Source organism: Anabrus simplex, chromosome 2 (genome assembly GCF_040414725.1).
Source record: "Anabrus simplex isolate iqAnaSimp1 chromosome 2, ASM4041472v1, whole genome shotgun sequence".
Classification (NCBI taxonomy): Eukaryota; Metazoa; Arthropoda; class Insecta; order Orthoptera; family Tettigoniidae; genus Anabrus; species Anabrus simplex.
Window position 1 is genome coordinate 724,790,223 of NC_090266.1, and position 23,766 is coordinate 724,813,988.

General features: G+C 39.8%; 1 protein-coding gene across 1 annotated transcript in view; it reads left to right on the forward strand.

The window, feature by feature from the left end:
* LOC136864404 (SERPINE1 mRNA-binding protein 1) overlaps window positions 1–23,766 on the forward strand; it is a 277,245-nt gene that overhangs the window by 150,554 nt on the left and 102,925 nt on the right. The window lies entirely within an intron of this gene.

Sequence of the window (23,766 nt, forward strand, 5' to 3'; positions counted from 1 at the left end):
GAACACGCCCACAGTATCCCCTGCCTGTTGTAAGAGGAGACTAAAAGGTACGACCAAGGGATGATCGAATAAGAACCATGAGACTACTTGTAATTAGTACCATCATGAGGGTAAGACCATGGGTAGCATTTACTTGAGAGTAATACTGCTATGTTAGGTACACAGTAGGTTTGTGATTAGTAGCAACAGTGTGTGAATCAGGATGGGTTTTACAGTACCCATGATTAGTACCACTACATCCAGAACACCACAGGCTTACGTTCCTTGTAATTAGTACCATTATGTGAGAAACACAACGGGTCTGGGCATTGCCTGTGATTAGTACCCACTTTGTGACAAACATCTCAATCCCTGTGATTAGTACACCTATGTGAGGAACACCATAGGTTTGCATTGCCTGTAAGTGGTGCCGCTATGTGAAAAACACTATAGGTCTGCGTTACATGTGTGTGTTACATTACCTGTGAGTAGTACCATAATGTGGGGAATGCAGTGGAACCTCCATTCTCTGTTTTTCGAGGGACCCCGGGGGGAAAAAAATACAGCACGGGAAAACGGAAAATCTGGGAACTAATGAACCATCAACAATTTGGCTAAACACCACAAAAATGAAATATGTATACTTATAATCTTACAAAGACCCGTAAATGAAACCAAACTACAGCCCCAATGGGCCTTCCACCTACCAAGCGACCCCCCTCAGAACGAAGGCATGCAGATTACCAGGTGATGCACGGTCAGTCTGACGAATCCTCTCTGCCGTTATTCCGCGCTCTCTCGACTGGGGCCGCCATCTCACCATTCAATAGCTCCTCAATTAAAGGTAATCGTAGAATGAGTTAATCTGGAACCAGCCCTCATATCGAGGTAAAAATGCCTGACCTAGCCGGTAATTGAACCCTGGTCCTCCGGGTGAGAGGCAGGCAAGTTAGACCGCGGGGCCGGCTTCAAACATTAATTACCGGTACGCGACTTAAAAATCTCCAAACTTTACATTCTGTTTTACCGGGGAAACTTCGTCAGTTTTGCTCTGAAAACTTCTTTCAGTTCAGCCAAACTCTTCGAATTTAATACCCATAACGCCGAGATGCCAACTTTCAAGAAAGGCAATTCGTAATGTAGCCGTTCGGGCACCGGAGGGTAGGGGGGGTGTTGGGTGTGGCGGCCGTAGAATTTTTTTTTTTTTTCCGAGATCTTGCTAACGTACATTGAAAAATTAATGAACAACATAGAATTCAACCAGATATTCAAAGACTGGCATATAAAGAGTGTACGATTCTTACCCGCTAAAGTAACAGGTGATCTGCAGTAAATATCTGAGGTAGGTTGAAGGATCATTTCTTTTGTTGAGTACTGTAGTTGCTGTTTGGTAAATGTACGCTGGTGACATGCTATTCCGTTTGATATCGTGTGCTTCCTCTGCACTAACAGAGCACTTAACAGTTCGGTGTTCAGGTTATGTAGCGCATACCTATCTACGAAATGCCACTGTAATATTTGTCCCAAATGGAACATAATCATTCCTTTTACACAGATGAAGTGAAAAATCTGCGGTAAATTAAGCAATACCGTCGTTACTAGAGAAATATGTATCCGTTCTTACAGGCTTTAGACAGGACTCACTTGTGTTGTATTCCGCTTTCTGTGCTGTCTTTTGTTTCTTTCTTGAGGTCCAGGGCTAGCACTGACGAATGGGAGTGCTATGGCTGTGAATTCTCATTATCTTTGTCCATGTGACTAGTGCAGACAGTTCAAACAGCAAAATAAATATTTAACTTGTTTGTTGAAAGGAAAATAGCATGATCTCATGACTAATAAATATATCATTTATGAATGAGTTAGGGCACAAAACGAATGGGCAACATGAAGGAAAGGACACCTAATTAATGTAAACAACTTCAGTGAGCAAAGACATCACACACGAAAGTGTTAGCCAAACAAAACGCATACGGAAGCGCTGCGACATAGCAGAAAAAAATAGTTGTGAGGTATAGTACGCGAACGTTTTCTTGAGCCGTAGTTCCCATTCAGCACTATTCAGTTCAGGGCTCAAGAAAAAGTTTGCGTACTATGGTAAAGTATGTATCCATATCATTCTCTTCAAGTAAAACATTTCGTACTATTTCTTAATTTACTGCATATTTTCAAGTGTATTTGTGTAAAAGCAATTATTGTTCCATTTGGGACAAATATTACAGTGACATTTCATAGATAGGTATGCGCTACGTAACCCGGTGTTCATATTAGCACAGTACTCGAGTCTTGTTCTTCGTCACCATACGCAACTGAAAATTCGCGGCTACACACACTACAAAACGCGTGAATGAGATTTTGAGGAACGCAATAAACAGGGCCATTCTTTCGAGTATTGCTCCCTAAATTTTTGAACTACTTTTGGTTGATAACCAGCGTCACTAATCACTGTAACGTCCTGCACAATAAATCGCTTCATTATTTCAAACCTTTTGCATTTTGTAACACACGATTAGCATATCTCCTACAAGAGCAATATAGGTATGTAAATTTGGCAACTAAAATTGCAATAAATACTTCAACAGTCGCGAACGCAGTATCCGCAATGAAACGGAGTTTCTCACAACTTCGCCGCCAAAACAAAGGCAAAACAACTCGCATATTTGAATGGAAGTCTGGTCATGTGACGAAGACAACAGCTCTGTAAGATATATCACTTCACAGGTGCCGATTTCTCCGGTAATGGAAGCACACACTGAGTTCCGCGTGAGAAAACTCGAAATATTCTCAAATGACGGACAGGAAAGGGGTATAAATGATTACCGAGAAATCAGAAAATAATATTCTGAGAATTAAAGCTGTATTGGCATTCCTTGTCTATCCATTTGAACACTTCATTCACTTAGATTTGAAAATCAACAAAGATCGTAATTTGAGGTGTGTGATTCGTAAAGGCGTAATTGTGATGGGTAATTCGTAATTAGTACGATTGAATCGTAATATTCGGCATCTCTGATAACGGCAAGCCAAACACCAATCGACCACAAGTACTTTTTAATTCTCTAATATAACAAAATAAAGCACATTAGATACAAAAGCGCCCAACATGATCGCGAAATCCTTTTTTTTTTTTTTTTTTCTTCCATTGTAATTTGGTCACCGGTATACTGTCAGTCAGTTTATGGAAATTTTGTACTGCGTAAATCAGGCCTACATCGGCTTTTCAAGGTTATGTTGAACTGAAGAATGTGGTTTCGAATGTAAGTATCAATCTTAAAGTTCTCGAATGCATTAAATTCAGTTCTGCCCATCACAAGTCATAATCAGATTGGAAAGAGAAAAAATATCGTTAACACTTCCGAAGTTATGATTATTCGAGACCTTGAGCTCACTGGAAATCGGGCTCGCTGTACAATAATACCAATATAAATGCTCCGTTATTGGACATTATAAATTTTCCAGCTAACTCATTTCTGGTTGCCAGCGTTTCACCCCCGTGTGCTAGGCTGGGCTCATCAGTTGGTACCTAGCACACCTACGGAGCATTTATATTGGTATTATAAATTTACTCATCCGGAACAAATACTTCAGATTCCCTATGGGAATCAACATCTATATCTCGCTGTACAAGTCGGTTGGAGTGCGAAATGATACAAAGCTTTAAATGTATCGTGCGCAAATGAAACGACTGCGGTTTTTGCAACATTTTAACACAAAAACATGAAATTCCCGGTCTTATGTTACGACGAAAACAGTAATAGGCAATCCCAAAACCTATGTCTTTTATGTATGTATGGTGCAGGATCTATTCTGGTCTCTATAACAAAATCGTGTATGATAATATTAAAATATCTACTGTAAATTTGTGTTGCTTAAGGAGCAGTTTAGATTCCTGCCTGAAAGCCCACCTGTTCGGCAATACACTAGAAAAAGTAAAAAGTATTAACATCTAACCCTGGACATAATGTAGACGTTTTGCAAGTGCGAACATTTGACGAAATTCGTTCCATCTTCGAGTAGAGCTGTCGAAATGTGCTCTGTCTCCTTCCAGTTGTTGTGGACACTCTCTGCTATATGATTTCCACGGATTCTCTCAACAATACCACCCAAATGCGATGCTAAGATGATCCCTTATGCAAGTTCGCCGCCGATCGCTTTTCCAGTACAGTACTTCCTCAAATTACCTCAGTGACGAGGCGGTAACACCAAGATCCGTAAGTATGCCATAGCCGTCCTTTCGTGAGATGCAGTTTCTTGAAAAACGTGTGATCGAGGATTTAGCATTGATGGGACTGAAATTTCTGGACTGTTGATCCGGGAAATCGTTTCATCGTGGAACGGATGATGCGGGATTTTTACAACATGATTTAATTAGGATGCTCGCGGGACCACGTAATTTGAACAAATAATACGGGAAAACGTAATTTCCGGGAACGTATAATCAAGGTCGTACTGTACTGAGAGTCTGTTACTTTTTTTCAGTACTGCAACATGACAAATACCATGGTTCTGCGTTACTAGTGATAAGTCCCATTATGAGGGGCTGTTGACCTGGATTTTGAACCTCTTTAGACAACAAGCATCATCGATTCAGGATTGTGCTGTGGAAGCAGTCCCTTGGTCAGTAATGTAGTTTCTGGGAAGGTGAGGCATTGCAAGCCAGATCCGCTGATTGTTTTAAATTCATATTCATCCATTAATTTTTCATCATGTTTTGAATTCTGGTCAGTGGATGAATTTTGGACTTTTAAATTGTCATTGCATTTCATCTCATTTTGTACCATTAGGGGCTGATGACGTGGATGTTAGGCCTCTTTAAACAACAATCATCATCATCAAGTCTTTAACAAATTGTTCGCCTCATCACCATTGAAGACATGAGGCTTTCTCAGGAGATAATTCTTCAGCTGGGATATGTAGTTCAACCTTTCCCAATAATTTGTAAATTACCAAACTTCAGGAAGTTCTACCAGCTCTTTTTTTTATATATGCTCCCATTTCAATAAAAATTAATTTGCAGTTGGCATCACTAACTGCCTACAGAACAATGGGTAGGTAATGTTAATAGTTAAAATACATTGTTCCTGGCTGAAATGTGCTCCTGAGTAGGCTATGCCTTTTGTCAATTACACCTAGGCAGTTAAAAAACTCCTGATAAAATTATTGTGCAGTCTCATTGAATTCCTTGCCAGTGGGTGGTTTCATATGCCATTAGCCATACCAGATATATTCAGCAATAACCCAGCCACCCCCAGCACCATTTCAGAGTACATCAAGAGGAAATAAATCATATCCAAACTTAACTGATGACGATGCTTGTTGTTTAAAGGGGCCTAACATCGAAGGTCATCGGCCCCTAAAACTTAACTATTAACACACATGAAATTAATGAAGGCTCTGAGTTAATGTAATTAGTATATTTCGTCATAGTTTGTATTCCTTATCTGATTAGCAAAGTTCATTTTAAACTTGTCAGTTTGTAGCAGCAGTGCAGTATTGTGCGTAAATTAGAGATAATTACCAATTATGTAAGAGTCGCCATCAACCTTTCTTCATCAATGACTTGATGCTTATATATGTTAGTGTGCACTTCATAGTTTGTAGGTTCTACTAGCTTCAATATATAATTAATCATTAACCGAGACATGCTTAAAAAATATGTTCATAAAATCCATCTGGGTATGATATAAGCTCCTGATAAAATTTATAGTATGCTCCCTGTTCGGTTCGTTCCCGAGTGACTGGATGTAGGCTTTATTTTCGTCTCGTACTAGAAAGTAACACGACTCTACTGCATTACTTGCAAGTATATCACTATCACTGTCAGAATCTGTAAGCATGTCAATATTATGATAGTACAGTTCCCTGTAGTGTTCTCCGAAAGCATGTTGCTTTCTGATTGAATGTTATTAAGAATCAAAGATTTGTTTAACCGCATAATGGATATCTTTATTTGCGTTTGGCAATTCTATAAAATCATTCCATAGTACATGTTTAGTCTGTGTCTAAGACATTATTAGCTACATTTGCTTATGCTTAGGTACAAGCAGATTAACGTATACACAATATATTGTTCTCATAACAGCCTTGATCTCTTCTCACGATGTACTTATCACTTTATCTAATGGGGGGAAGGACGGTGGTGGAAGGGGGTCGGTGGTTGGAGAGTGGTGGCGGGGGGGGGGGGGGGGGGGGGAGGAATGCTTCATATGTGTAAATGTGCAACTAAAACTTATCCTTAATAAATAATCATAAAATCCATCTGGGTATATTGTAAGCTCCTGACATAATTGTTCAGCTTCCAGTTAAATAGGTAAAAAATATCTAAGTGGTTTTGGCCTTAGGTACTTGTGCATGGTCTTAAAGGCTTGGTACAAAATACAGATTTCCTTCTAAAAAAATAGACCATTAAACAAAAAAAGCAGTGACACTGAATGCTATAGACAAGACTAAACGCACTTTAACTTCATGTTTGTGCATGCACCCATTTTCTTTATCTAGCTTATATTGTCATTTCTGGTTTCCATGGTTAGATCCTATATTTCATGTATCTTATTTCAAGTACGTTGCTGTAAGCTCCTTGCGGATGTACTTTAATCAAATCATGCACGTAGGACTAGTCTGCCTATTCTGTTCTGAAACTGCAACATCCAGGTGCACCTGTGGCGTTGATGATTTTTGCTTGTCCAGAATGCTGGCAGCCGACTGGACTTTCACTTTGTTGGTGAATGAGGCTTTTGACTATAGCTTTGGCTTTCAGATAGTCTAGTGTTCCTTTGAGAGGGTCTCGAAGAGGGCATCTATTCATATTTTGCTTTGTGTTCACCTGAAATTCTATGCAGGTTTTGATGCCACAAATATTTATCATTTGAAAACTGAGAGCTAATGACCACAGATTGTCTTTCCTCCAACACTGAGTTACTTTTCCCATCGGGGGTATCGACACCACCCTTCCTTTTGCTGTGGCTTGTGAACATTTCTGGCTCTTCCTGTTCACCATTTTCCACGTCGGTTACATCTGTATGATTCATTGTGGAAAGCACAAGTACAACTCTTGTTTCGCTTTAGAACATGAGAGAAAAGTGTGATGTGTTCTTCAAATCTGAAGACTACTTCTCTCAGTGATTTTTAATCTGTACAAGGAGGGTATTGAGTGGGGGACACAGATGAAGAATACACCCACAGTATCTCCTGCCTGTCGTAAGAGGCAACCAAGGGATGATTGAATTGGAACCATGAAACTACTTGGGATTAGTACCATCGTACGAGGAAAGCCGTTACTTTTGAGTAGTACCAGTATGTTAGGTACACAATAGGTTTGTGATTAGTAGTAGCAGAGAACGGTTCAGTGTGGGTTTCCAGTACCTGTGATTAGTACCACTATATGCGTAACATCACTGGCTTACATTGCCTGTGGTCTGTAAAATTATGTGCAAAACTCCACGGGTCTGGGTGTTGCCCACGATTCATACCACTATATGAGCCGACACTGTTGGCCTGTGTTGCCTGTGATTTGTACGCACTATGTGAGGAACACCATGGGTTTGCTTTGCCTACGGGTGCTGCCATTATCTGAGAAACACCGTAGGTCTGAGTTACCTGTACGACGTACAATACTTGTGAGTAGTACCATAATGTTCAGAAGACCGTGAGTTTGATTAGTACCGCAACTTGAGAAATACCATGGTTCTACTTTACTAGCGATAAGTGCCATTATGAGGGACCGTTGACCTGGATATTGAACCCCATTAGACAACAAGCATCATAGATTCAGGATTGTGCTTTGGAAGCCGTGCCCTGGTCAGCGATATTCTTTCTGGGAAGGTGAGGCATTGTGGGTCAGATCCACTGATTGTTTTAAATTCATGTTCATTCATTCTTCTTCACGTTTTGAATTCTGGTCAGTGGATGAACTTTGTACTTTTAAATTGTCATTGCATTTCATCTCATTTCGTACCATTAGGGGTCGATGACCTAGATGTTAGGCCCCTTTAAACAACAAGCATCGTCATCAAGGAGGGGTGGGATTTCAATTTTGCTTTTTCGCAGGGTCCCAATAAGCATCGGCCAATGCTGCTGAGGTGTTTCTTATATAACAATATGGAACTGTACCAATTGCTTACCGTTACATTGTTCCTTGTGACTGATAATGGGGTTACAAACATGATAACCACACTACGTGGGCTATTATAAGCTTCAAATGCCCTTGCAGGTAAATTTGCTACATAGAACTTCCAATTTTATTGGATAGATAATTATTGCATCGGCGAGGGCAAACGCTTTCAAGCCATAATGTGCCGGTTTAGATTTTATGTACTTGTGCGAACTCTCACTTCCTTTAAATGGCTATAGTATTTCATCTGTTGTTACGTACTCTCCAACAAAACAGTGCTCTGGGCAATTGGAATTGAATATTTTTCAAATATTCCTCCTATTGGGGTTAATGTACCTTGTTCTCACATTAATTGGCTGTCATTGACAGTGTCGAATCAAAGCACCTGCAGTAAGAATCGGAGCCTCTGCTGTTGAAAAGAGTTCCACATCTGTGTATTCTTTGCAGTAATCATTATTAAATTAATGTTGTGTGGTCCCCCTTTTTCAATACTATATTATGCAATATTATTGAATTAAATTACTAAATTAGGGACTAGTTTCGGCTGTGGCTGGTCATCTTCAGCCTTAATGTAATACACATACCTGCCAACTTTCCTGTTTTAGGCGGGACACTCCCAATTTTCAACAGTTTTTCCCGCCTCTGTTGTTTCTCCCGATTTTAGCTTATTTTTTTGGGAACTTCAAATATCTGTTTTACATCCCGCCATTTCAGATTTTTTATCCCAGTAGCCGTAAGTCCCTAGCTCATTGGCTGCTTTCAAATGAAATTTCGACGTTCATTAATGCAAGAAATGTGCGCAAATGTGCGATGTTTATTGAAACCTGTATTATACCGTGACACTATATCGATTGTCAATCTCTCATTCTCGCGTGCTATGTTCATGTTCATTCACATCAGTCTGCTCGATTCTAGAGACTACTCACTAGATATGGAGTAATTTTTAGTAATTTAGTGACAGAATTTCAATGATAATGACTAGTGATTTTTCTTGAGATTTTACGAGCCATTTGGAGACAATCCTGACTAATTTTAATTTATCTCAATATAAATTTAAAAAAAGTGTTTGTACATTGCTTGGAATTTAAAAAGAATATTTCTGTACTGGTCGTGACCGCAGTAACAAGGAGAAATGCAAGTTTTAATTTTCCGTTATGTATGTATGTATGTATGTATGTATGTATGTATGTATGTATGCGCATCACGAGAAAACGGTTGAAGAGAATTTAAAGAAAATAGGTATATAAAGTAGGAGAAAAAATCGCTACAATCTAGGTCATAAATAATTGTATTCCAGCTGAATGTAATGGTAGTTTAAGGGAAGGCCTAAAATTTAACTCAAGTATTTATGTGATAATTGGCCCTAAATGGAAATTCTAAATTCCCATGGAGGGAATTAGATATTTTTCCACCAATAAAGCATATCAAAAATTAGATGTATGGCTTTTCAGGCGTTTGCTCTGTTAACCAGCATTTCGTCTTAGGTCTGACACTAGATTCGTCAGAGTGGGATGTGTCAGACCCTACCCACTGATGCTGGGGTGTATGCAGGTGATCTGATTATTGGCCCTATCGATAAATACTACATAATTAAAGTTACATATTATTAAATTGCCTATGAATTATATCTTATAAATTTTTACCGTACCGGCGATGATAACAGAGATATCATGAGTTTTGGCTTTTTCTTGCCAAGTCCTTATCAGCGCCAAGGTGCAAGAAAATGAGTGAACAGAATTTAACGGAAATCGGTATGTAAAGTCAGTGAGTAAGAAACTACAGTCTTGCTCTATGAATAAATTTATTCACCCTGTTTACAATGGTAGTTTTGGGGAAGATGCCAAAAATTTAATTTTTAATTAGCTATCTTATTGGTTATATTGAAAAGTACTACATAACAAAAGTTATAGAGTACAATTTCTGATTATTTATGTCTTACTCAGTTTTACCATACCAACTATAATATTGGTGGTAATGGGGATTAAATTGTGAAGATGATTATAAGAATGAGAAAAGTCATGAAGGAACAATCGCTTGAATAATAACACAAGAGTGAGCCATGAAAGAAAGGGCTCGCTTTACATTACACGCTCTAATATGACAGAGTTGGAAGAAAACTAAATGTGAAGGCCTGCAATATAGAAAACTCATGAAATTGATCAACAACATTACATTGACCATTGTTTGTTGTGATGTGCTTTGTGTATTCTACTGCCATTTATCTCTGATAGATGGGATTACTGCTGCGTTTCTAGTATAACAGCCTGCCTGAATATTGGTGGGAAGTAGCTGGGGACTTAAATCTCTCTCCTTTAGCGTGCCATTCCTCTGGTTCATAAATTTTCTGATACTACTGGTACGTAACACCCTTAATCAGCCTAGTATTTCAGCTATTTGATCCCTACTGAGGCAGTGATGGAATGAGCAGTGTGCACTCTTAAATGGAATAACCGCAAACCTACTACGCTGGCGTAGCAGGGGGAGAGGTGATGCTCCCACATGGTGGATAGAGGGGCCCTAACCGGTTTGCCGACGGACTTCAGTGAAATAGAATAGAATAGCTCTCGCAGACCAAACGCACGTCCCCCTGTGGGTGGGGGACGCAGGCAAAGAATACACCTACGGTATCCCCTGCCTGTCGTAAGAGGCGACTAAAGGGGGCAACCAAGGGATAATCGAATTAGAACCATGAGACTACTTTTAATTAGTACCACCATGTGGGTAACACCGTGGGTCGCTTTTACTTGCGCATAGTACCGCTGTTAGGTACACAATAGGTTTGTGATTAATAGCAACAGTGTGTGAATCAGGGTGAGTTTTGCACTACCTGTGATTAGTACCACACTATGAGTGACACCATGGGTGAGCAACACCTTGGGTCCGCCTTGCCTATGATTAGTGCCCACTATGTGGGGAACACCACAGGATAGTAAGTCCCTGTGATTAGTACACCTGTGCGAGGAACACCATACGTTTCCGATGCTTGTAAATGGCACCGCAATGTAAGAAACACCCTAGATCTGTATTACATGTGCACATTATATTACCTGTGAGTACCATAATGTGTGGAATACCTGGAGTCTACGCTACTTCTGATTAGTACTGCAACATGACAAACACCACGGTTCTACTTTCCTAGCTGTAAGTACCATTATGAGGGGCCGATGACCTGGATTTTGGACCCCTTTAGACTACAACCATCATCGATTCAGGATTGTGCTCTAGAAGCAGTCCCTTGGTCAGTAATACTATTGTTTAACGCTAATGTCTGGGAATGTGGTGCATTGCGGGTCAGATCCACTGATTCTTCTATCTGTCCATTCATTCTTAGTCATCACATTTTGATTTCTGGTCAGTGGATGATTTTGGACTTTTTAAATTGTCATTAACCATAAGACCTATCTGTGTCGGTGCAACGTAAAAAACTAGCAAAAAAAATTGTCATTAAGTTATATCTCATTTCATACCATTAGGGGCAGATGACCTAGATGTCAGGTTCCTTTAAACAAGCATCATATTAAATGGAATAATGAGACAGGAGTGTTCGCGGCTGTCTGCGGTCTGGTCATTCTAGCTCTGGAACTTAAAACTGTTAGATCGACACCGTAGTACTTTTCTTTAAAAGTGAGAAAATGTGCAGTTTTTCATTTTATCGAATATTTCATATGACAGCATTACTTTTAATCGTGACATTTGTACTAACGTCATTCTAAATGACCTATGTTTACTTCAGTTGGGAAAACTATAAGCACACACTGAGAATTCTGTAGCGAAGCACAGGTACAACAGCTAGCTATTTGATACAAATAGCATTGCGCTTCACATAATTGCGCAGGCACTTAATGCAATATATTAATCTATGCATTTGCTAAGTAATGGCATCTAAGTGCATGACCAATTCACACATGTGGAGCATCAGTCCATACTATTTTTCGAAGACTTATCAGAGACTATCATCTTACATACTTCCTGTGAGTTAAGAGATGTGTACGTTTTAGCCTTGTAGCCTCGTATAGCAACAGTCGGGCTTTGAGGCAATAAATGTTATAAATGGATCATAGTGCGTATTGCGTAAGACATGTAGAATAAACCATTTTGTTCAGTTGTATCTCCTGATTTTCATATTAAAATCTCCTGATTTTTGTTTTTGTTTTGTAAAGTTGGCAGGTATGAATACATCTAATAACTAAACAAATGTAAAAACACACAATTGAGATGAAGACTAATGTACAAGCACACAATTAACATTAACATCTGGGATGAACTAAGTGTAAAATCTGAAAAATAAATTAGGCTCTACATCCAGGCTCTTTCTTGTATTGATATTCATAGATATGTTAGTTCCACCACTGCTAATCATTACAATTTCAATTGCAAAACGGAAGCTCTTAAATGTTGATTCTGTAGTCAGATCATCAATCACCAAATCTACTAGAGTGGTGTTAGCAGTATGCAAGCCACAGGATGCCACTGTAAATAACCACCAGCTGACGCAGAACTTCTAGATCATGTTTCCACTTTGACCAACGTAAATAAAATGAAATGATCCCTTAGTGCTTGTTAAAATCATGCTGAAATGCTGTTTTACATTGTCACGACGACACATGAAGATACGGTTAAAACTGACACATTCTTAATTTGTGGCTGATATAAATTTGCAATTAATTTAATATTATTGTGGTCACAATTCAATACGGATCAAAACCATGAAGTTTATATCCTACAATTGCATATCCAACCAGGCAAAACAAAAAGTTGAAATAGCCAAATTGGGCAAAGACATCAAATTTCTCAAACAGTGTATTGTTCACAATTTGACACCCAACTTTCATAAAAGCAAGGTTACAAATCATCGGTCTTCTTTTCAAATTACTAAAACCCAAACTAGGACAAATAAGATTTGGTTGAGAGGAGAGTTCAAATTTTTGTACCAGACGAAGTCCTTTTTTAACAATAGATCATGAAATTCTCCTCAAAACTACAAGTTTACTTTCGGATGCTTACTAGAACCTATTTCAAGCCCAAGTTGACAGATTATTTATTGTATTATCAAAGAAACAACAAATCTTACAAAAAAGGCTGCATACGTTAATGAACTCTAAACTAAACTATAACTGTCCTAAAGAAACCAACAAAAACACTAGGCCTAACACACCCAATCAATTTCAACTCTGTCGAAGGTACCACTGAGTGAAGACGAAAGTTCCATTTTAGCCAGGGACCCTAAACGCAGTTGGCCTAACTTCAAAACTTTGAATACAGCCATCACTACACCAGTAGAAGCAGAATTAGCCATTAACAAATTGACAGCAGATAAACAAGACGAAGCAAGAATTGAAGTAAAAAGAAAATTAAACTCCATTCTTAACCCAAAAAAAAAAAAATATTAACTCCCGTAATTCACCCCTTACTACTCATGACGACAATAGCTACAAGGATTCGATTCTCATACAAAAGCAAATACTGCTCTCAAAAAGAAAATCAATGATAATAACCTTATAATTACGAAAGCAGACAATGGTAACACTACAGTCATAGTGGACAAAAACGAATATGTAAGCAAAACAAATCAATTTTTTAAAGATGGATCATTCTCTACAGTAAAGAAAGACCCTACTCTGAGAATCCAACATCAACTTAAGCAGACCCTCAAGAATACTTCATATCTATTGACAGATCAAGAAAATACAAAATTAATATGAACCCAGGTTTACCCACCACCAAAGCCCTCCAGATACACATAACCGGCGTCCCCATACGCCCGATCATTAACTATAGACTGAGTCCGTTATGTAAAGCATCACAATTCATTCAAAGATTTTTAAGAAGGAACCATACTTTTTTGCTGAACAAATCTGTCAAAAACACTAACATTCAATCCAATCATTCTCTCCACTCATTCGATAATGTAAACATGTATCCTAGCATACAAATCTCAAAGGTATACCCCTTCGTTCAAAACAATTTAAGTATATTAGAAATATAGGATTTCATGTCTATGCTTAAATTAGTTATAAGCAACTATTATTTCACTTTCGATAATGTTATTTATCAACAAGAAGGATTGGCTATGGGATCACCGGCCTCGGGTATCTTAGCTGAGAGTTACTTGGATATTTTGGAACACACCAGAGGTGGTGGTGGTGGTGGTGGTGGTGGTGGTGGTGGTGGTGGTGGTGATAATAATAACTTTGACACATCCTTTTCTGGGCAAGATATGTAGATGACACAATAGTAATTATGGATGGGAGCATCAGACGCTGCTACCACCCTCAGTCTAAATAACATTGACCCACATATAAAAATCGGAAATTGAACGGATGATTAATTTTTTAGACTTAACTTGTCGGCATCCCTGAAGATCATTCTCCGTGGTTTCCTAATTTCACACCAGGCAAATGCTGGGCCTGTACATTAAGGCCACGGCCACTTCCTTCCCATTCCTAGGCTTTGCCTGTTCCATTGTCGCCATAAGACCTGTCTGTGTCGGTGCGACGTATAAAGCAAAAAAAAAAAAAAAAACCAGCTGTATATGACTATAATCACAAATTCAGACATAAAACAAGATATGGAAATTCTCGTAATCATAAACATAGGACCCCTTCTCAACATTACTGAAAGCTGCTTCATACATATACCATAATCTTAATTACATTTCAGAAAAGTCAAATATCCTATTTGACCTTCTAATTCTCATTTTTAGAAATGTTAAACCAACAAGTCATAATTCAGTTTTTCATAATATTCACAGAACCTTTCCTCAGCAGCCATCTCTTTTCCCACATTCTTCAGCCCCTACTTAGTTCCCCCCTTCCCCTCCACCCACACCCCCTATATTTTCCCTGACCTCTCCCCTGCCCACCCCCCAATCTCCTTGCCCTGCCCCTCTCTCCTTGCCCCGCCCCTTCCTTTTCCTTTGAATCTCACAACTGTTAGTATGAGGCACAATACGCCACGCACTACATGCCGCAATGAGAGGAAAGTCTCATATAACCTATGCCATTTGACTAACATGCTCTCTTTGATCATGGAATTGGAGAACAAGCCCCAAGATTGTGATGTGCTAGTGGCATTATGTGTGATCTGCTTCGCCTCATGTAGATCTTCAACAATATTTTGCCTCCTAGTTTTCACATTTCTTGGAAGTGAATGCATGTTCTGTCCAGCGGCATAGTGAAGGCCGAGCTGGTGTGTCCCTTCCGCTTGCCCTGCACTTGTCTAAGTACTTACTCACAATTGCACCTACTGAAAAAATGAAAATCTACAGCCTGTTTCCAGTTATTTGACTGGGTCGGGAATGGAATGAATGGAACTCCCCCCCCCCCATCTGGCGGCGTGGGTAGCAATTGTGTTGGCTGCCGAAGCTTGTCGCTCTCCTGGGGGATTGCTCCTACTATCTGTTGTACAAATTTCAAGTTATTGGTATAAAAACACATTCTTCTTCTTTCGACGCAGGGTAGCTGATTGAAGTAAAGGGCTGCAGGAGAGGCCGAATGGCATGCACAGGAATGTGTACGTCATGATGTCCTTTGTGGTTCATTGTCATGATCTTCATGGAACCAAAAAATCTCATTAGGTCCCTGTCTCATCTACATGGAGTTACAAGAATTGAGTCCCAGCAGCAATTAATGCCTCCTCGTACAGCTGAAAATTAAGTAACTTTGACAATATTCCAGCAATAGGTTAGGTCCTAATTCCGAATCATTGTTACGTGATGGTGAATTCATCTCAAGTGTTTGTAGTGTATTCAAGTATATAGCATCATTCCTTCTCAACTCCATGTTGAGGTAGGTAAAATATGTTAGTCTATTCATCAAGAATTTTTTTACAATTTGCTTTAAGTCGCACTGATGTAGATAGGTCGCCTTGACTACGACGCAGCAGGAAAGGGCTGGGAGTACTAAGGAAGCGGCTCTGGCCTTAAATTATGGTACAGCCTGGTGTGAAAATGAGAAATCGCGGAAAACAACGTTCAGGGCTGCCGACAGTGAGGTTTGAATGCACTATCTCCCAAATGCAAGCTCAAAGATGCATGATCCTAACCGAAAGGCCAACTCGCTCGGTATGGTACAAGTATTAATAGTTATCATCCATTTCTATAAGATTAAAGTTGACCCTCAAATGTAAGGCAAGTATTATGCTTGCAGTATCATATTTTCTCATGGTGCAGGGAATTGGTGCTAATTTGCTTCGCATAATTTCAGAGCGCATTGCTTGATTAAGCATATCCACAATGTTTCCAGATCCTACGATCACTGCCGTCTAAACCAATCAGAACAGTCAGTCTAATTATAACCACTCTGTATAATAGTTTTATAGTCACTATAAAGAAATATCAAAAATGAACATGAGGTATTGCAGAAGTTCCATGAAGCTACACTTTTCTTAGAAACAATTGAACCTACAATGTTTGTTGTTGATATCCACAGGATTTGTATCTGTATAGGTGAATTATATTTTGAATAAATTATGTCTGATATAATATTAAATGTGAGGAACATGCAATACCATCGACTCTTTAATTTTAGGGCCAACTGTACATTTTAAATTGGTATGGACAAATGTGTAACAGATAAAAAATCCTTTATATTGATGCAAAATCACGATGATTAAACAATACAGAAAAATTTCACAAGTCATTCTCGTGAATTGGTGGCATTGTTGAAGAAAATCATAGAGCATTCTTTAACATGTCCTCGTCTAACTCACATGGAAATTTTGTGTATTGGAAGATAGTGAAGCTTGAATGAAAATTAAACTTGTTTAGTTTAACCCAAGCAGACAGTGCAGTAAATGAGTTTTGCAGTAGTTTATGAACACGGAATATAAAATTGAATTTTTTAAAACCTATAATTAAATCCTGAACATCAAAACAATGACCAGCAACCAACTTAAATAATCCTGTGTTACTAAGTATTACAAAGAAACAAGCTGGTATTTATTAGACACTTCATTAGCATGGCAAGAACTCTTATCACATCACAATACACCACGAGTGTGAAAAGGTTTTAAGCTTAGATCTTTAAAAATGTGGGAAGGTACACAAACAGTCATCGTGTGTTGTATAGCCAGTGACACTGTGTTGAAATCCAGCTATCTATGTACGGCCACTATATTTGATTGACTGGAGTTGGGGAAGTGGAAGTGAGGCGTAGGTGTTTGCAGGTAGACGAGCGGGCTGGACCTCCTACTGTGTGTTCAGAAGAGAGATTTGTAAATTGACTGTAATTAGTGTGGCCATTCATAACTGGTTAGGATTGTTTGTGTTAAAATGTGTACGCGTGTGTGCACGCATTTATTAGGCCATCCTGAAATAAATTAGAGTAATGAAACAGATGGAGTTCTATATTTGTAAGAAATTGTCAGAAGTTAGAATAGACCCCATGTGTGATACATCATTGTGATTAGCATGAATCAGCAGACCCGGTACTGCAGGTCTCGACCTTCATCGGGAACATTTCAGAACGTCAGTGTGTAGTAAATGCACATTCATTACTGCGTGCCAGTTGAGACCAGAGGCCACAGGAAAATGGAGGCTCAGTTAAATATGCTCTTCGATACATGGAGAAGAAGATGGAGAAGCTGGAAGAAAGTCAGAAGATGTTAAAAAAAAAAAAAAAAAGATGGAAGACAATCGAAAGGAGGTGAAAGACGGGCAGAAGACAGGAAGCGGCCAGAAAATGACGGAGAAGTTGGATGTAGGCTGTACGAAGATGGAAGAATGACAGATTAGAATAGTAGAAAACCGAGAGAGGCGTATAAAAGAGATAAAAAATGGCCAGAAGTCGGTAGATCACCAGGAGAGAACGGGAGGTGGTCAGAAGAAGATGGAGGATGACCTGAAAAAGGAGCAAGACTGCCATAAAGTGCTAGTAGACGGCCGAGAGAAGACTGAAGACTAATAAAATGAAGGATGGTCAGGAGAAGTTGGAAGACCACTAGGCGATGATGGAAGACGACCAGAAAAGGACAGAAGACTGCCGAAGGAAGGCGGAAGATAGGCAGAAGAAGATGGAGGACGGTCAGAAGAAGGTGGGTGACAGACAGAAAATGTCGACAAGGGTCCACGCAAGATAAATCATGTTTTGCAGATCGACGTTCTGTCCCGTAGACCTTGTCCGGAAGACTGGGAGTTCTGTTCCAGGAGGGAAGCCAAGCACGAAGTTTCCTGCCAAGTGATCACCTTGGGTTCGAAGGAAACTGGAGCAATGACGCCGGGATGGAAATGCAGAGGGATGGGGATCATCACTTCCCCTGGTCCCCCTTGGCTTACCAGTCCGTAGTGCGCGAGGCCACAGGATTTTCTCCAGCAAGGACGCGGTCTGAAGGAGAGCTGCGACTTCCGGTGGATTTGGGGTCTGGCGTATCTGAGTAGCATCCTGCTGCGACCGATTGTTACTGCCTGGATCTGACAAGGAGACCAGAGGATGTACACACCACTGTCCAAGAGAGTACGTGCACAGAACGACCGAGTGAAGGTGTGGTACAACCGACGAGGGGACACCATCGGAAATTATGAGAACGGCCTAGGTTGGCGACATAACCACGTAAGGAAGAAAGGCTTGTCTTTCAAGCTCCAGAGGACATGGAGACGCCCTTGCCACGTTCTGAGAGGGATAAACGATGTCGGCTACAGAGTACGACAGAGGCCAAGGTGCGAAATGAAGGTGCAAGATCAAGACCGACGGGCGCCATACCGAAGAACAGCCGAGGTGGTTACTGATCGGGACGATCAGCCCTCGGAAGGGGGCAATGTTATGTGACAGCCCCGTGGTAACTCCTTTAGTTATTTCCAGAAAGGGGCTGGTGACTCAGACGACCTGGAATCTCCCAGCCGGCCTGTGCGGTGGGGCCGGCCTTCCCGTGTAATGTTCTCGGCGGCCGGCTTACCTGTGAGTTTCTTTGAGATTCAACAGGAATGTTCTGCCTCAGGTGACATTGTGAAATTTCTCGATCAAATTACGCAAGCTATAAAATGGGAGATCAGCTCTGCAGAGTCAGAGTTGGACTCCATGTGGGAGTCGGTGTTAGAGTGAGCGATATTTGAGCTCCGATTTTGAGCCAGTGTGACACTCTGTGAGTTGGGGGTCAGTGGTTGAGCTGAGGGCGACAGAGGTGTTGGGTGTTGCTAGTGTCCCACCGAGGTCTGAAACAGGAGCTGTTGTGGTGTCGGAGTGTCCAGTGAGTAGCTGCATGGGAGACAGCGTACGGGACAGAAGACTGTGTACTTCCTTAAAGTACTGTGTGTGTACTCCTGTGGATTGAGGACCGTGGTGAATCAGCAATTGAAGCAGTTATCGGGAGTGTGAGGATAATTGGGCGTGGGTTAATGTTCGCTGTCAATAGTATCGTCCTGCTGTTGGATACTGTTGTGCTGTTGCTGATTGTTGTTCACTTAATGTGATTGTGTGAAGTACCGGACTATCATTGGAGTTCGAACCAACAAACAGTCGTCGTGTGTTGTATAGCCAGTGACACGGTGTTCAAATCCAGCTATCTACGCACGGCTGATCTACGAGTTGATTGGACTTGGGGAAGTGGGGGACTTGGGGAGGCGTCCACAGGTAGACGAGCGGGCTAGACCTCCTACTGTGTGTACAGAAGAGAGATTTGTAAATATACCGTAATTATTGGGGCCATCCATAATTGGTTAGAAATGCTTGTGTTCAAGTATGTGTGTGTGTGTGTGTGTGCATTTATTAAGTCATCCTGAAATAAATTAGAGTAGTGAAACAGATGGAGTTTTATATTTGTAACAATATGCATAGGTACAAGTTTTATGAAATGATACAGTAGTTTATTAAGTGTTCAATGTTCATTCATAATTATACAGTGTCCACCTCTATTTGCTTTACGTTGTCACCATGGATGAAGCTGCTGGATGTTCACAAGGTGTATAATCAAGGCATTTACTTCAAAGCAGAGAAAGGACTCTTAACAATGTGATAGTTTCATACGAGACATGGGATTCATTAAGAAGTGTTCAGCGAGTAAGAGGAAAGTATCAGTATAGATGCAACATTATAGATCTCAAATGCCACTATTCTGTTCAAATGCAACAGTCAAGGGCAGATGGGAAGTCGATGTTTTCCCCAATGAAATGTAGGTGGACAATAACTTCATGTTTGTGAGTGTTGGCAAGGCCTTAGCATACATGGTGTAATGGATACCGTAAGTGGAATTGATAGACTAATCATAGTTCACATAGGATCACTGGATGGGTTTTTACCCTGAACAAGCTCATTTACAAGACAGGGAACTAGATAAGCTATTATCACCGCCAGATGAACGAGAATTTAGCACCAGCCAGTGCAATCGTAATGAATAATGTATCCTACCATTGCAGGAACAAAGTGCTAACAAAGAAATCCAGGTATTATGTGTCTAAATTTAATGTCCTGGTATGACCATGCCCATAAGAGATGGATCAGTAAAAGGGTTCTGACTGTAACTGAAGGATATTGCAGAGATTAATTATTGCACATAGGTATTTTCGAAGGGAATAATACCAATAGAACAGGGTTCTCTTCTGCCTTCAGTTATCCTTAGCAAGCTTAGCAATTCTTATTGTCCCATAACCATAACTAACAAAAATAAGTACTTGAGAATTTTAATATTTTCTTACGTTTAATGCGGGTTTTGCCCTAATGTGAGTTATGTTAAATCGAATATAAAATTGCAATGCTTTTATGGTATAGTTTTCAGGACTTACAATTTCTTCCATTAAATGCAGGATTACGCTAAATCGGGGTTACACTGTACTACAAACTGATGAGCCTACTTAACTCTTATAGGGCCAGGCAGCCGATTCGTTGGCTATGTTTTTGTTTTGCCTATATCTTCCATTCCCGCCACACAATGACAGCAAAAATAATACCGCCGGAAAGGGAGAAACTTTTACTCTCTGGAAATATCGATAATAAGCAATATCCGTGAAGTTTTACAAAAGCTTTCCTTCGACTCATAAGTTCCGCGCGTTGGTAGCCCTGAACTCTGCCGCTTCATGTCTGTTATCTCACTTATTTATATGTTTATTTACCTCCAACAGTGTAAATGTTAAGTGATTAATCAGAGAATAATTTACCAACTGACAAGTGTTTGAAGTAAGGAAGAGGTTATTGTATATTTAACCTGCCTGTGTATGATTTTGTAAAGATTAGTAATTCTCAAAAAGTACTATAACGAATTGCATAAAACATTTATTTTTAAAAAATGAGCTTAATATTCTCACAAACGATAAAAACACACAAATGTAAAAAATCGGTCAGATCTTGAAATGTAAATTTTCAAAAAATAAGAAAAAAAATTCTGAACTCTTAAATGAAGGAAATAATACACTGTTTCAAGCATAGTCACACACATGTTCTATATTATCTGTGTGCCTATTGTTTCTCAAACTATAGTTTTATCGCATCGACAGTCTAAAAATTATTTGTCCTAGGTCACAATTTTCCCGCATTAATCGATCAAACGTAAGAAAAAATATACGCAACTTTTTTAAAAATTTAGAGGCACTGCTCAATACTCTTAGCACATAATAGCGGCAATCTGTTACGCAAGAACGTGCCGAGATTCGGAGTTATAGTCTTGAACACGGGTCTTGAAGGCTGGAGTGCTATGTGCAGGTTATTCACGCGCAACCTCACCTACGAGCCACCTGGTGCCTAAGCTTCTCCTTGACCCACTTACCGACCCCTAGAAGAATTCTCATTTTGCAAGAATTAAAACGTAGACGCCGTAAAACTGAAATTTGCCACCATTTTGTATGTTGGTATAGGCTGGCTAGGGTTGCCAACTTCGCAGTGTGCTAGATTCGTTTTAATTACAGGGTGATTAATCACGTCGTGCCTAGTGGAATGTTTGGGATGCTAGAGCCAGACCAATAATCTTCTCTCATAACCTAGTCTTATAACTAGTCCCAAAGTTGGCAGCTTCGCACAAACTGCTGTGACATCATTTGAGACACGCCACGTTGAGTTTCTAACCTCTGTGACAACGTCTGAACTGTGCGGGTCGCGTCGTGTTGGGTATCTAACCTATCGTTCGCAAAGTGTCTACGGAATATTTTCCTAAATACAGGTTATCGCTGTAATATCTACATCTTTAATTTGCAATAACAGAACTGAACTTAAACTATTTCAGTTGTTACGAAATGGGTAAAGAAAAGTGAAACAAAACTGCGTAAAAGTCACTCTTTTTATTTTCAATTCGTAGGCATATATCATCATGGTTGCAATATTTTTATACCATTATGTACGCGCTGTATGGTTAGCACGTGTAGGCCTTTGGTGCAGGGGGTCTCAATTGGGTCGAGGATTTTAACTTTCCTTGGTTAATTCCAGGGTCTGATGAGTCTAGTGTCAGACCTAAGACAAAACGCTGGTTAATAGAGCAAACTCCTAAAAAGCCTTACATCTGATATGTTTTGGCTGTTTGTTTGCCAAATTAAACATTGGAATTCATCTTGGGTAAGACCGCATTTTCATATGCGCGTAGATCGCCTATCACGCGACAACTCCAGAGGCCACAGGCCAGTATTGTTGTTCATATAATAATAATAATAATAATAATAATAATAATAGTACATAACAAAAAAATGTCCCATTAAACTACTGTACCCGTATTTTATTATATTGCTTTCCCCCTATTTATTATGGTGCCCGCATTTACAGTTTTCCCGCATCCGTTGTCATTTTTCCCCATCCGCTGAAAAACGATGCATCAAAGTTTTACTGTATATGTTATGATCAACCCTAAAATTAAATACTCAAATTTAGATCTTGAGTGCACATCTGTTTTCACTTAACACTGGGAACACTTTCTGTGATCGTATAAAACAAAGGAAATTAAGCAGAATATGTCTCACGAAAAGACTGATAATATCGTTTCTTAGTAACTCATTATGAACACCACTAAAAATACTAAATCGCTTAAAAAATTCGTCTCTCAGTTCCAAGAGTTTCAGAGCTTCTGCCAGTGTTACACACACAAAGCAAGCCCTTCAGCTGCTACGAAACACGACTCAGTTACTTAAGTTGTTTTATATAAATTCACAGCCTGCTACTTTTCACAGATTTCTTTTCTTCAAAATTGCAGCCTGCTACTTGTATGGGAACATCTCATTGAATGAAGTAGCAGTTGAGGTCGAACAGGTGACAAAAGCACAGTGATAATGTGATTATAGATACACTTACCGGTTCAATTTCAAACAATGCATCTTGTATTACCAGCTACTACTGTAAGCCAGACAAATCCGATTTGACCGCAGAAAGCGCAACCAAGAAGCGTGGATATTCAAAATCTGTACAATAATATTGTTCATCCGTAAAACAAACTCAAAATCCATACATTTGATGGAAAAACCCGAATACTTGGCAGGTATGGAGAAGTATTGGGGATTAGCACACAGCACGGACTTAAAGAGTGGAACTAGATTTTAGTAGGTATGCTTCTGGGGGACCAACTAGGTTTTGTGACTACTTCACTATTTAATTAGTGAAAATGCGTTAACTAGACACTCCACTGTCTAAAGGCGAACTGATACTGGCTATTACAGAGCAATTTCCTGTTGAGGTTCAACGTATGTTGATTGCTGCATACATTCATACATCAGTGGAAGCCATGCCCGTACTGAGACAACTTGACCAGACGTCTCATGTCGGACATGTTCGAGTTAGGAA